Source organism: Lathamus discolor, chromosome 5 (genome assembly GCF_037157495.1).
Source record: "Lathamus discolor isolate bLatDis1 chromosome 5, bLatDis1.hap1, whole genome shotgun sequence".
Classification (NCBI taxonomy): Eukaryota; Metazoa; Chordata; class Aves; order Psittaciformes; family Psittacidae; genus Lathamus; species Lathamus discolor.
In genome coordinates, this window is record NC_088888.1 from 1932517 (window position 1) to 1943950 (window position 11434).

The window sequence follows — 11434 nt, forward strand, 5'->3', positions numbered from 1 at the left end:
GCTCCAGAATGGCAGCAGTGCAGCAGGAGGGCAGTGACGCAGCAGGAGGGCAGCGGTGCTCTGGGATGGCAGCGGTGCAGCCCCTCTGGAAGCCGCTGGCTCCCGCACACCAGTGACAGCAGCAAGGCTGCACCCACCTCTGCTGGCATCAGATGGAGAGCAACAGCCCCACGCAGCCGGGCTCTGCTGTTCCCAGCACCCTCTTTGCTGGGGCGAGAAGGATGTAAATGGGCCCCTCCGTAGGGTTTGCAGCCAGCCTCTGGCAGCTGTAGGCGTTCCTCTAGGGTTCCACTGCTAAGTTTTGCCTCATTTCGAAAGGAGAAAGAAAAGCAGAAGCAGAAGGTGCCGCCTGTGTTCCAAAGAGAAGAAGTGTGGCTCAGCCTCACAGTTCCCTTACAGGGAGCAATTCCCGGTGTTTACAGCGAGCTGGACTTGGATTTGCGTTCTGCAAAAGGAAAGCATTGCATTTTGCCATCCAGATAGTACCGATTATCCCTCCCCAGAAGCTTTAGATCACTATTTGCTTGGACATTTATCATTTAAAGAGTAAGTCATGCGCTAATGCGCACAATCCAACAGCACAGTTTAATTGCAGCGTCTTAGCTCTGCCATTGAAGTGTGTTGTTGGGATTCATTTCTCTCATTCTTCAAGGGGTTCTAATTAGCCCAGTGCAAAGAACTGGTTCTCTGGATGTTTGCAGCTCTGGAAGTCCTTAGCAAAAGCTACTGGGCTCCAAATGTTTTGTTCTCCTCAAATCTGAGCTCGTCATTCCATTCAGAAAGGGGAAAGTATTTCAAAATGGAAGTGGTTTTGGGGGGGGGGGTTAACTATTGCAGGAAGTTAAAGTATTTTACCCCCAAAAGAGTCATTGTTCCCCATGAGGCTGTCACTGCAGTGAGGCCACCACCAGCTATGGAGATGTGTGCGCTGCTGCTTTCAAAGTGTGCGGGGAGGATGGGGGTTCCTCCTCTATTCCTGCTCTCATTCCAACGTCATTAAAAGCAATAGAAGCAAACCAGCTGCTTATTAATGACCTGAGCAAGGGCTTTGGGTGCCCAGATCACCCCGGTGCTTTCCAGTCATAGCATCTCCTCCATACAGAAGAGTAGCATTCCCAAGACAATCCCAATCCTGCTTAAAGCAAACAAATATGCCTTAAGGAGCCTAAATGCTATGAAAAACCACATGGAATGTACGCTCCCAAAGTACACAGGGGCTTGGGAGCACTTGGAAGTGCAAACTGATGCCTCTGGGCTTTTCAGAAGCACCTTAAGCAGCACTTGGACATGGTGGTTTGTCCGTACATCCTAAGAGACCTGGTCCACGGAGGTGCTGGAGGTGATGCTTCCTCGCCCTGATGGAGGACAATGGAGAGCTCTGGGATAGGGTGGCCATAGGTCCCTTGCTCGCGCCCAATGTGCTACAGGCTTGTGAGCACCAAGACAACCTCTTTCTTTCGGCCTCTCTGCTCCTCCCTATGTAAGAAGCCATGCGCCGGGGCAGCGATGCTTGCCATATCTTTGGAGCACTGGCTGTGTGCAGGTCATGGAGGGCTCTCGTTTCACCCCCTGACACATAAAATCTGGAGAAGCGAGAAGCGTTATCACCATGGGGTGGTTTTGGGGGAGCTCTGTCTGGGATTACAACCGAACCAGGAGCATTTTCAGCATCGCAGGCACGTTCCTGCGCTTCCAGAAAGGAAAAATATGAGTCAAGAGGCTAAAGAAATCACAGAAACAGGTGGCAAGAGACACTGTGGAGCGCAGCGTTTGTGCAGTTGTTCTGCTCCCTCCATAGGCCTGCTTTAAATGAACCAAAATACCACGCTGTGTTTGTGGCTGGTAGACATTTGCTTCCTTAAAAGCAGTGGTCATCCACTGCAGCTCTGCTCCGGTGATGTTTATTGATTCAATAGGAGGGTCTCTTCAATGTCCTTTAAGAGAACCAAAACATGGCCAACTCAAAAGTGAAACCCAACTCAACCAACCAAAACCCAAAGCAACAAAACCAACCCGCATTGTTTTGGGTTTGGGGTTCTTTTCCTGGCTCTTCTGGACAACAAAGGGAACAAAATGAGGAAAGCCATTGAGCCAAACCGCTTCTGCATCCCTCCCAGCTGAGCCCCGCAAAAGCCTGTCTCAAGATCCCTTGCAGGCTGCTTTAGAATCATAGAATCATAGAATAGTTAGGGTTGGAAAGGACCTCAAGATCATCCAGTTCCAACCCCCTGCCATGGGCAGGGACACCTCACACTAAACCATCCCACACAAGGCTTCATCCAACCTGGCCTTGAACACCGCCAGGGATGGAGCACTCACAACCCCCCTGGGCAACCCATTCCAGTGCCTCACCACCCTAACAGGAAAGAATTTCCTCCTTAGATCCAATCTAAACTTCCCCTGTTTCAGTTTGAACCCGTTACCCCTTGTCCTGTCACTGCAGTCCCTGACAAAGAGTCCCTCCCCTTTAGCTAAACAGCTTCAGGATACAAGGGGTTAAAGCATCCTGCCGTGCAGGAGGCTTTTACGTGCGAGGTCTGACAGCCTTTCCCTTCGTCTGCAGAGTGGAGCTGTGATCCCACAACAGCTAAAGTCCTGAGCTTGTTAATGCTACAATGACAGATGTTATAACACCAGGGTATTTATTAGGTTTCCCATTACCCTGCTGTGCTCTCAAGCCCCAGTTTCTTTCCAAGACTTCTCTTGGGTTTTTCAATAACCGGGAGCTAGGAGAAGGCTGACCCCAACCTTCTAACACGAAGTCGTGCAAGCGCGAAGGGAAACAACGGGACAGAAAGCATTTCTAAACTCTCCTCCTCCGCCTCCGCTCGACCCCTGCTAAAGAAGGGAGCAGCACGGATTCTGCCTTTCTGCCTCCCTGTTACAATATAGGCTTATTTTAAAGTGAGTATATTATTAACCTTTTCCCTCAGCTCTATACAGCATTACAGGAAAAGTCAGAGTCCGTGTGATTCCAAAGTCCTGGAGACTTGATTATGGATGTAGTGAAGTGCCAGAAACTGTCTCATGGTGGGTGTTTTCCCCATTGCTGGCATAGGAAGCATCCAGCAGCCCTGCCTGGAGGATTCCTACCTGCAAGCCCAGTCCTATGGTGGGAGGGGACAAGCCCTGCCCAAGCAGTGCCTCGGAGTCATCATGGAAAAGTGGGCAGCCTGGCAGAGCCACCTGCACAAGGGCAGAGGCAACCAGGTTTAGGCAGTCACTCCTGCATCCCCCCCGTCACACCTGCACCAGTCATGGCCTTGCTTTGGAGGCCTTCCCTATGCAGAGAGTTTTAAGCATGGCAACCTGGGCTTCTCCCAGGAGGAATGCTGCTTTTCCATCCCTCAGGATGGCTCTGCTTGGGCTGCAGTCAGAGGAGGACGGCTTTTGTCCCTAGTGAGCCTGCTGGACGCCCACAGGATTCCTCCCATCCCTTAAGGCCATCCTTACACTGAAACTGTGGCTTCTGGGGGGAACTGAAGTCCATATAGAGACAGACGAGGCCATTCAGAGAACCACGGTTAGCACACAGGAAGCAGTCACATTCTCTAGTCTCAGCACTTCATACTTCTTTAAACACCATCCAGTGGCGTTTGGTGGATGAAAAGCAAGACAGAGGGCAGAGCCCTGGGTGCCCTATGAACACAGAGCTCTTTTCACCTCTGCCAGAGCTCCAGCGCTGTACCAGGGCAGCTTCTTATATTCATAACCTACTCATCAGAGATGCTAGAAGGAAAACATGCTCTAAGGGGTTCTGCATCACCATCCTACCTGGTTTACTTAGTAATAGCCTACACCTACCAAAAAGCACCTCGGTGAAATTTCAGCTTTTCTCCCTCTAAATATAAGTGGGATGTTTGGGATTAATCACATTTACAGGGAAAACAGCCAAAAGCCAACAGAAAACTTCCTTAGCAGAGGCTAAAGGCGTTGAGAATTAACCTACCCTCATCTTCAGCACGTCTCTTATCCTCTCCATCCAGTATGTGCCTTGGTTCAGTCTCATTGAGCAGAGGAAAACACAATGTCCACTTGAAGGCATTGATGTGCAAGGCACTGGGGAGCCAAACTGGTGAAGACATTCTCCTTCAAACAGAACCTGTCAGAACCAAGCTGTTAGGAAAGCAGGATGGTTTGGGTAAAACCCTGAACACACTTCCACGTTACACAGAAGACTGAAATGCATGCACTCCAAGGAGCAGCTGAGTGATGTTCAGTCCAGAAATGCAGCCATCACGCTCTCCATGCTTCCCTGCCATACATTCACTGCTTGGATAAACCATTGCACAGGATGGGGTCTAATCTGGTGTTTCTGGAATGAAGTCATCAATGTATAACTGCTGTGTTGAAGGGTTGGTTTTGCAAGGTGCTGTGTATAACACAACCAAAACTGCAGCGTAGGGCAGATGCCTTTTATGTATCACTGAAGTGGTTTCTGCTTTGTGAAGCTCAAGCAAAGCTTTTTCCACCCTGTTTCATGGTGGTGCTCCCTGCTCTCACCCGTTCTAGAGCCACTCGGGGCTCAGATTTGAAGGCTGAAAACGCCTTGATTTTTAGCTGGTATTCCAAATATACCATGCCCACAAAAACTGGACAGGCTCTTGAAAGCGAAGTTTATTTCCATGTCCCGTGAACTACCAAGATTAGAAGCAAGGCTGTGGAATTACCGATGCTCTTGTTGATTCCGAAGCACTTCCTCAGAACTAACGATTTCCCTCGAAACCAATCCGGATGATATTAAACCCACTCGCATTTGAACCGTAAAAACCCAGAAATATTTCTGCTACCTTGGGGAACTTTCAAGCCTCCATCACCGTAATGAACAAACTCCATTCGAACGGGGCCGGTCTCGGGAGCTGCAGTTTCACCGCACTGCTTTAAGCTCGGGTCCGTAATTGGAGGTTAAGGTTTCGAGCACAGGGGAAGACGGTGGCACACCAGCCCTGTGTGTTTTGTTTGAGCAATCGCTGTCCTAGCCCAGACCAGTGGCTTTTTCTCTCCAAACCACGGTTTCGAAAGGGGAACTCCACATTGCGTAAGGGCTCCGCGCGTTCGACTTTACCTCGAGTCACTTGGAGAAACACTGCTCTGCCAGGATTTTGACCGTTGCCAGCAACAAAGCCTCCAAGCAAAGACATCAAAAGCTGCCGGCTCTTAGTGCAGGCTTCCCTCTCGTATGCTCAGGTGTGAAACAGAACTACTGTTACCTGATCTCCTACACCGGTTCTGAGCGCGGTCGCTAAGCTTGGTGCCTCACCCCGTCCTTTCCTGACGGACGGCTGAGGCTGTGCTGGCTGCCTTCTCAGTCTCGGAAGGATGAAGGTCTCCGTTTCAGCTGTGATCCATTCAAGCATTTTCTTCCATGTCTTTCACTAGCTTTGATATCCACGCGCATCAGGTGTAGGTCTGGCAGTTACAAGCTGTTAAGCCCTGTGGAGCTATAGAGGAAGACCAAAGACCATCATTACCCTCACCAAAACACCTTCAGGGGGGAGATGATAACTGACCCAAAAGCAAACCCCCCACACCTTCCCCTGCTCATCTCTCCCCATTGATGCTGTCAGCTCATTTGCTCTCTGCTAAGCGGTGTGATCTCCACGGGAGAAGCGCTCTGCTGTCACGGTGCTATCAGAGCTGGAAGGCTTGGCAGAAATCGTGTGGATCAAACTTCCCATTCCCAAAACACCTGGAGGACTCCAGTGCCTGTCCCCTTCTTTGCCCAGGTCACATCCATCACTGCAAGCCTCCCAAACCTGCAGTCCCAGCCAAGATAACCGTCCAGGCAGAGCCAGCAATTCAGAGGACCACAGATGCCAGTCTTGCAATGAAGCTGTGATCAGAGGCATCCTCTTGCTGACAGAAGGCTATTGCAGAAGCTGCAGACTTTAGAACCCAAACAGCTCTCAGCAGAGAAACCTCGTCCTGACGTTACCTTGTTTTCGTTGGTACTTTTGGAAAGGGCACACAAGGGCAGCGGCACTGAAGCTCCGGGTTCAATGGCACACGTTGTTGCAACACAGGTGCATTGCACACCGCGGTCTAAGGCCTTCCAGCTCCTCTTCTTCATTGGTAGTGACATTATCATAGAATCCCAGCCTGGTTTGGGTTGAAGGGACCTTAAAGCTCATCCAGCTCCAACCCCTGCCACGGGCAGGGACCCCTTCCACTGGAGCAGCTTGCTCCAAGCCCCTGTGTCCAACCTGGCCTTGAGCACTGCCAGGGATGGGGCAGCCACAGCTTCTCTGGGCACCCTGTGCCAGCGCCTCAGCACCCTCACAGGGAAGAGCTTCTGCCTAAGAGCTCAGCTCAGTCTCCCCTCGGGCAGGTTCAAGCCATTCCCCTTGGCCTGTCCCTACAGGCCCTTGTCCCAAGCCCCTCTCCAGGTTCCCTGCAGCCCCTTTAGGCACTGGAGCTGCTCTCAGGTCTCCCCTTCAGGAGCCTTCTCTTCTCCAGGCTGCCCCAGCCCAGCTCTCCCAGCCTGGCCCCAGAGCAGAGCTGCTCCGTGGCTGAACTCTGGATACGTTAAGGAACAAACCCCGAGCAGGCAAGCGTTCAGCACATGCTGCTGAGGTTTGAAGCACGCAGCCCAGGTGACGCTCCGAGCTTTTCACATACAGCCGATGTCACGCTGCAGCCGGGCCACCAGCATGGCCCTGCCATGGGACATGTCAAGCTCTGCCCACACAGCCTGACTCAGTGCTTAGTTCTGTAGTTTTCCTGCTCCTTCAGAAGCAGACAACTGGGACGCTATGGTGCCAACCGCCACTTGCACGCTCGAGCACGGGCACCCAACACCTTTCGGCTATAGCTTGCTGACTGAGCCATCAGCGCCTCTGCTGTGCACCTGCGTTACGCAGGCAGATCTGCAGCCAGACTGGAAGCGCAGCTACCGAGGCTGGCTGCTAATTCTGGTGATCATTCAACCCAACCCTTCCCTCCTCTCGTTTTGAACAGCAATGGGAGAAGAGCCAATCCCTTCAAAACAGCGCGACACGGAAGTCTGAGACCTCTGCCGCTACGGGTGCGATGGCAGACCCTGGAAGATGAACCGCTTGAGCCTAGGTTTGGCCTGGCATTTTAACCCGCCCCTCCTTACGCTCCGCTGGAAGCACACAGGCTCAACCCCATCCACTGGTGTCAGGAGCTTCCCCCATGGCCACAGGACTACAAGTGAAAATTACCCCCCAAATCCTGCTAGTTCACATAATCCCAAGGGAAAATGAGCTCAGCTGCAACTGACTCGGGGAGAGTCCTACAGCACCCCCGGGTGAGAGGGATGGGCTGCATCTCCAGCCAGCGCTGCCTGATGCAAAGATCTCACGGGTATTGCAGCACGTGCCACATTTACCTATAGGAGTCCTGGTCACTCCTAAACCGGAGCACGAGCCCCAGGACCGGGTGAGCACCAACGGCCTGGTTACCTGCTGAGCATCCCCGTGCTAGAAGGACGACACAGTCCCAGCAAAGCAAGCATCCAAGCTGAGCCCAGGTCTGCAGCCCTCACCCAACACACTGCAGCAAGGAAGAACCAGCAGCGAGGGAGGATCCCAGCTGAGGTTTTGCCTGTACTGCAGAATGCAGCTGAAACGAGCACAGGCCAACCCGCAGCAAGCCCCGTGTAAGGAATTCACCTCGGGAGTCCAGCAGGGAAGATGAAGGAGGACAGGCTCAGCCCAGGCCAGCAACACAAGCACAAACGCAGGAAACCCAGCAGGTTGCACATCCTGTCCCACAGCATCGCCACGGCTATTCTTAGCTGGTGGAAAGAGGAATGCTGGGAATGCCTACCAGGAATGGAGCTTGGGTGGCGGGATTGGGATTACAGCCGGGCCCGAGCGCTGCGTTAAGGTTCGTGTTGGTAACACAAACCACGCACGGATACAGAAACGCTAACCAGGTTCGGTGGCACGGGCTCCATGCTGGGTTTGGGATGCTCGCAGGGATCAGGCTGAGGAGAAGGCTCCTGCTGAAGCTGCTTGCCGGAACATAGTCAGACACAGCTTCAGTCGCATCCTGCCCTTCCCTGAGGAACCGGCTCCTCCAATGCAAAAGCAGCAGGAATTGTTCCAGGAGCTGGATGTGGTGTTGCAGGTGGTCAGGCAACCATCGGGGGCAGAAGGTCTAGGAATAGCATGGGTGAAAGTAAAGCAAAAGTAGACTGTAGCCCTGAGCTTCCCTCCCCACCCTGTTATTTAAAACTGCCCCCCCTTGCCATTCCTCCTGAAGGGTGCTCACAGTCAGTTTAAATCACGTCTCTCCATGAAGAAGTAAAAGCAGCTTTGGCAAAAGGCAGGACGCGGCGCTCACAGTACAACCAAAGGCACCCTCCTGCGTATGTGAGCAATAATAAAGGTGCTCTTTTCCCTCTCGGAGCAGGAGCAAGCGGCTGCTGAAGCTGCCCAGGCAAAAGGCTCCAAGCGAACTCCTCCTTGCAAGCTGGCGAACAGCTCAAGGCGGGTATCAGGAACAATCCTGCCCTCCTCAGCGTTACTTCCCTCTGCAGTTAGTGCTCTCCTCCCAGCAAACTCTACCAACCGCAGTGTTTCTGAACTGGAACAAAGGAAGCTGCAAACTCCAAACACCTTCTGCTCTAAAGCAGCCGTCTTCCAAAGGCATTCAATAAACCAGTGCTGACTCCTGTTAGGAAGCCTTCCTTATTTTCCTTAGGGGGAAAAAATGCATCTTGCATAATTAACTCTTCACATGACATCAGAACTGAGCAACTGTGATTTAATTGCACCTGGAATGCAGGGAGTTGGGTGCCATCACTTTGCAACCCGTTTATTAACCTCCTTTTCTACCTGCGCTCTTTGTACCTGCTTCTGAGGTACCGGGAGATGGTGGAAGTGCGTTTCTACTGGTGAGATGTCCTCCTAGGAAAGAAATCCCTCCTAAAGGTCTTTGACATTCAAGAGCGCTAGTTAGTTTCTCAGGACTTCAACACTTAATACCAAAAACCACCCTAAAATTAAGGAAGGAAAGGAGAAACCTCCTGGATGAACACCAGCATTGCTCAGAAACAGGACACGGAAGAGATAAGAAAGCAGCAGCCAAATGAATCCCATGGGCTTTCTGGAGACATGTAGATGGAAGCTACTTTTCAGTATCGTGGTTTTGCTCTTCAACTACTTAGATAACACAGTGCAGGCAGAAACGCAGACACGTGAGCGTGTCAAAACACGGCGCTGCGGCGCACAGGCTGCAAACCACACAAAGCAAAGGTCGGAAGGGATAAGCAGACCTCCTGTTATCAGCACAGCTACCTTTGATTTGGAGAACTGTCCAGACTGGCTTCGGCTCAGCCCAATGGAGCATCCACCTCTTGCTGGCCAGCAGAGAAAGGAAAAACCAGAGCGACCGCGGAGCTGAACAGCTTCAGTGCATACCTAGAAAGGGTGTAACCGGTGCGATGCTATGGAACGAAAATAGAGCCCATTTAAATAGAGTTAGCACTATTCCCCATTCCCTCCGCGTGGAACCCGGAATATGGAGCTACAGAATTCACCCCCTCTCTGTCCCCCTCCCCAGTGTCTCCATAGCTGCAGAGATTAGAAAGTGCAGGCAAAGCAGGAGGCAGGGGAAGGAGAATGGCAGGAATCTTTATCCCCGCTCCCCAAACTGCGCTAGGCAGTGTTCAATACATTCAAGCAACAAGCAGCGCTGCCAGTTTAGCTGAGCGTGTTAGCAAGTCTTGGGACACTCAGTGGGCTTTCGTTCCTTCCTTCTTGGAGAAGATAGGGAAAAAGATCTAATCCTGGAATTCCAACAAAGCAACAGTGCTTCTGCAGCGAGCCCAGAACCACCACGGTATTCCCGACTTTAATACACCCATAAAACCCGAGTACCCTCAGGAGTTCTTCAAAAGCCAGGCTGTGCTGGCAGAAGCGTTGGCCTCGCTCCCACAAGTAATTCCTGGCATGCAAGTAACTGCTTGTCAGCCCCATGGAGCTATTCATGAATACAGAAATCTGCAGCATAGAGCCCTTACCGTGACTTCTGGGGAGTCACAAGCTGGGGCTAGCTTGGCCTTCACCATACCTATGCGTATGCCCATACCGAACACCATGATGCAGCAATAACAGACATTACCAAAGGCCTGCAGTGGTTGTTGAAAGCAATCAAGCTAAAATTATAAAGGACTCCACAGAAGCAATTTGCTTAAAATCAAAGCTTCACGGCACTGTGACACTGAGCATCTGAATTATGTCTGCACTGTACCTTAGGGGCAGATAAGGAATTATAGAACCCCAGACTGGTTTGGGTTGGAAGAGACCTTAAGATCAGCCAATTCCAACCTCCTGCCACAGGCAGGGACCCCTTCCACTGGAGCAGCTTGCTCCAAGCCCCTGTGTCCAACCTGGCCTTGAGCACTGCCAGGGATGGGGCAGCCACAGCTTCTCTGGGCACCCTGTGCCAGCGCCTCAGCACCCTCACAGGGAAGAGCTTCTGCCTTAGATCTAACCTGAACTTGCCCTGTTTCAGTCTGAACCCATCACCCCTTGTCCTGTCGCTGCAGTCCCTGATGAGGATATAATCAAGAGAAGTGATTCTAAACCAGCATGTTTCTGGATGAGACACGTACTAAGCCTCCAGTACTTCACTCAGTGACGTTTGGTACACCTGTGACACATTCAACCAGAAACCTGAGCAATCTCGACACTGAAACACAAACTTACGTTTCCTCAAAAACCAGTGTTCCATATTCTTTTATTTCAAAAGTTCCGGAATGTGATACACAATACAATGAGCTCCCCACCACTGCAGTGCCCGCTTACAGGAGGTTCACCGGTTTCATGGCGTGTGGGGGGAAGAAAAAGAAGGAGAAAAAGACTGTGCAGTGTTTTTGAATGCTCCCAGTATTCCGGCCCTGTGATCTTCAGAACAAACCAAGTCTGCGAAACCACACAAAGATAAGGTTAAAGAGAAAAATCAAACTCTATTGCAAGCTAGCAGGGTACAGTCGGGTCTCACGCAGCTGGAACAAACGCAACACTTGTGTTTCCGTTGCTGTACGGCCACCAGCCTGACCTGGCTATGTGCTGTCAGGGAATTTACCATCAAGGGCTAAAGGGACTAAAGGGCCCTGTTAACACCAGCTGGTGCTGCACAGGCAACGTGGCACAGGACAGAGAGGCCATGCAAGTCCCCTTCTGCCCCCACCATCATCACATCTGTATCCTGTCCTTACAATAAACATAATGGGGGGTAGGAGGAGAGCTTTTTGTCTTTTAAGCTAGCCATTGCCTGCAATGGACACAGAATAGAAAAATATGACTTCTGGCACCAAAAAAGCATTAAATAGTTACAATGGAAGGAGAGACTACAACTCCATCTATTCAGATGCATTGACTAACTGTTAACAAATGGTGGCAACTCTCGACACTCAATAACTGCTCGTTTCTTGTAAGAGCAACAGGAGAGAAGGAAGTCA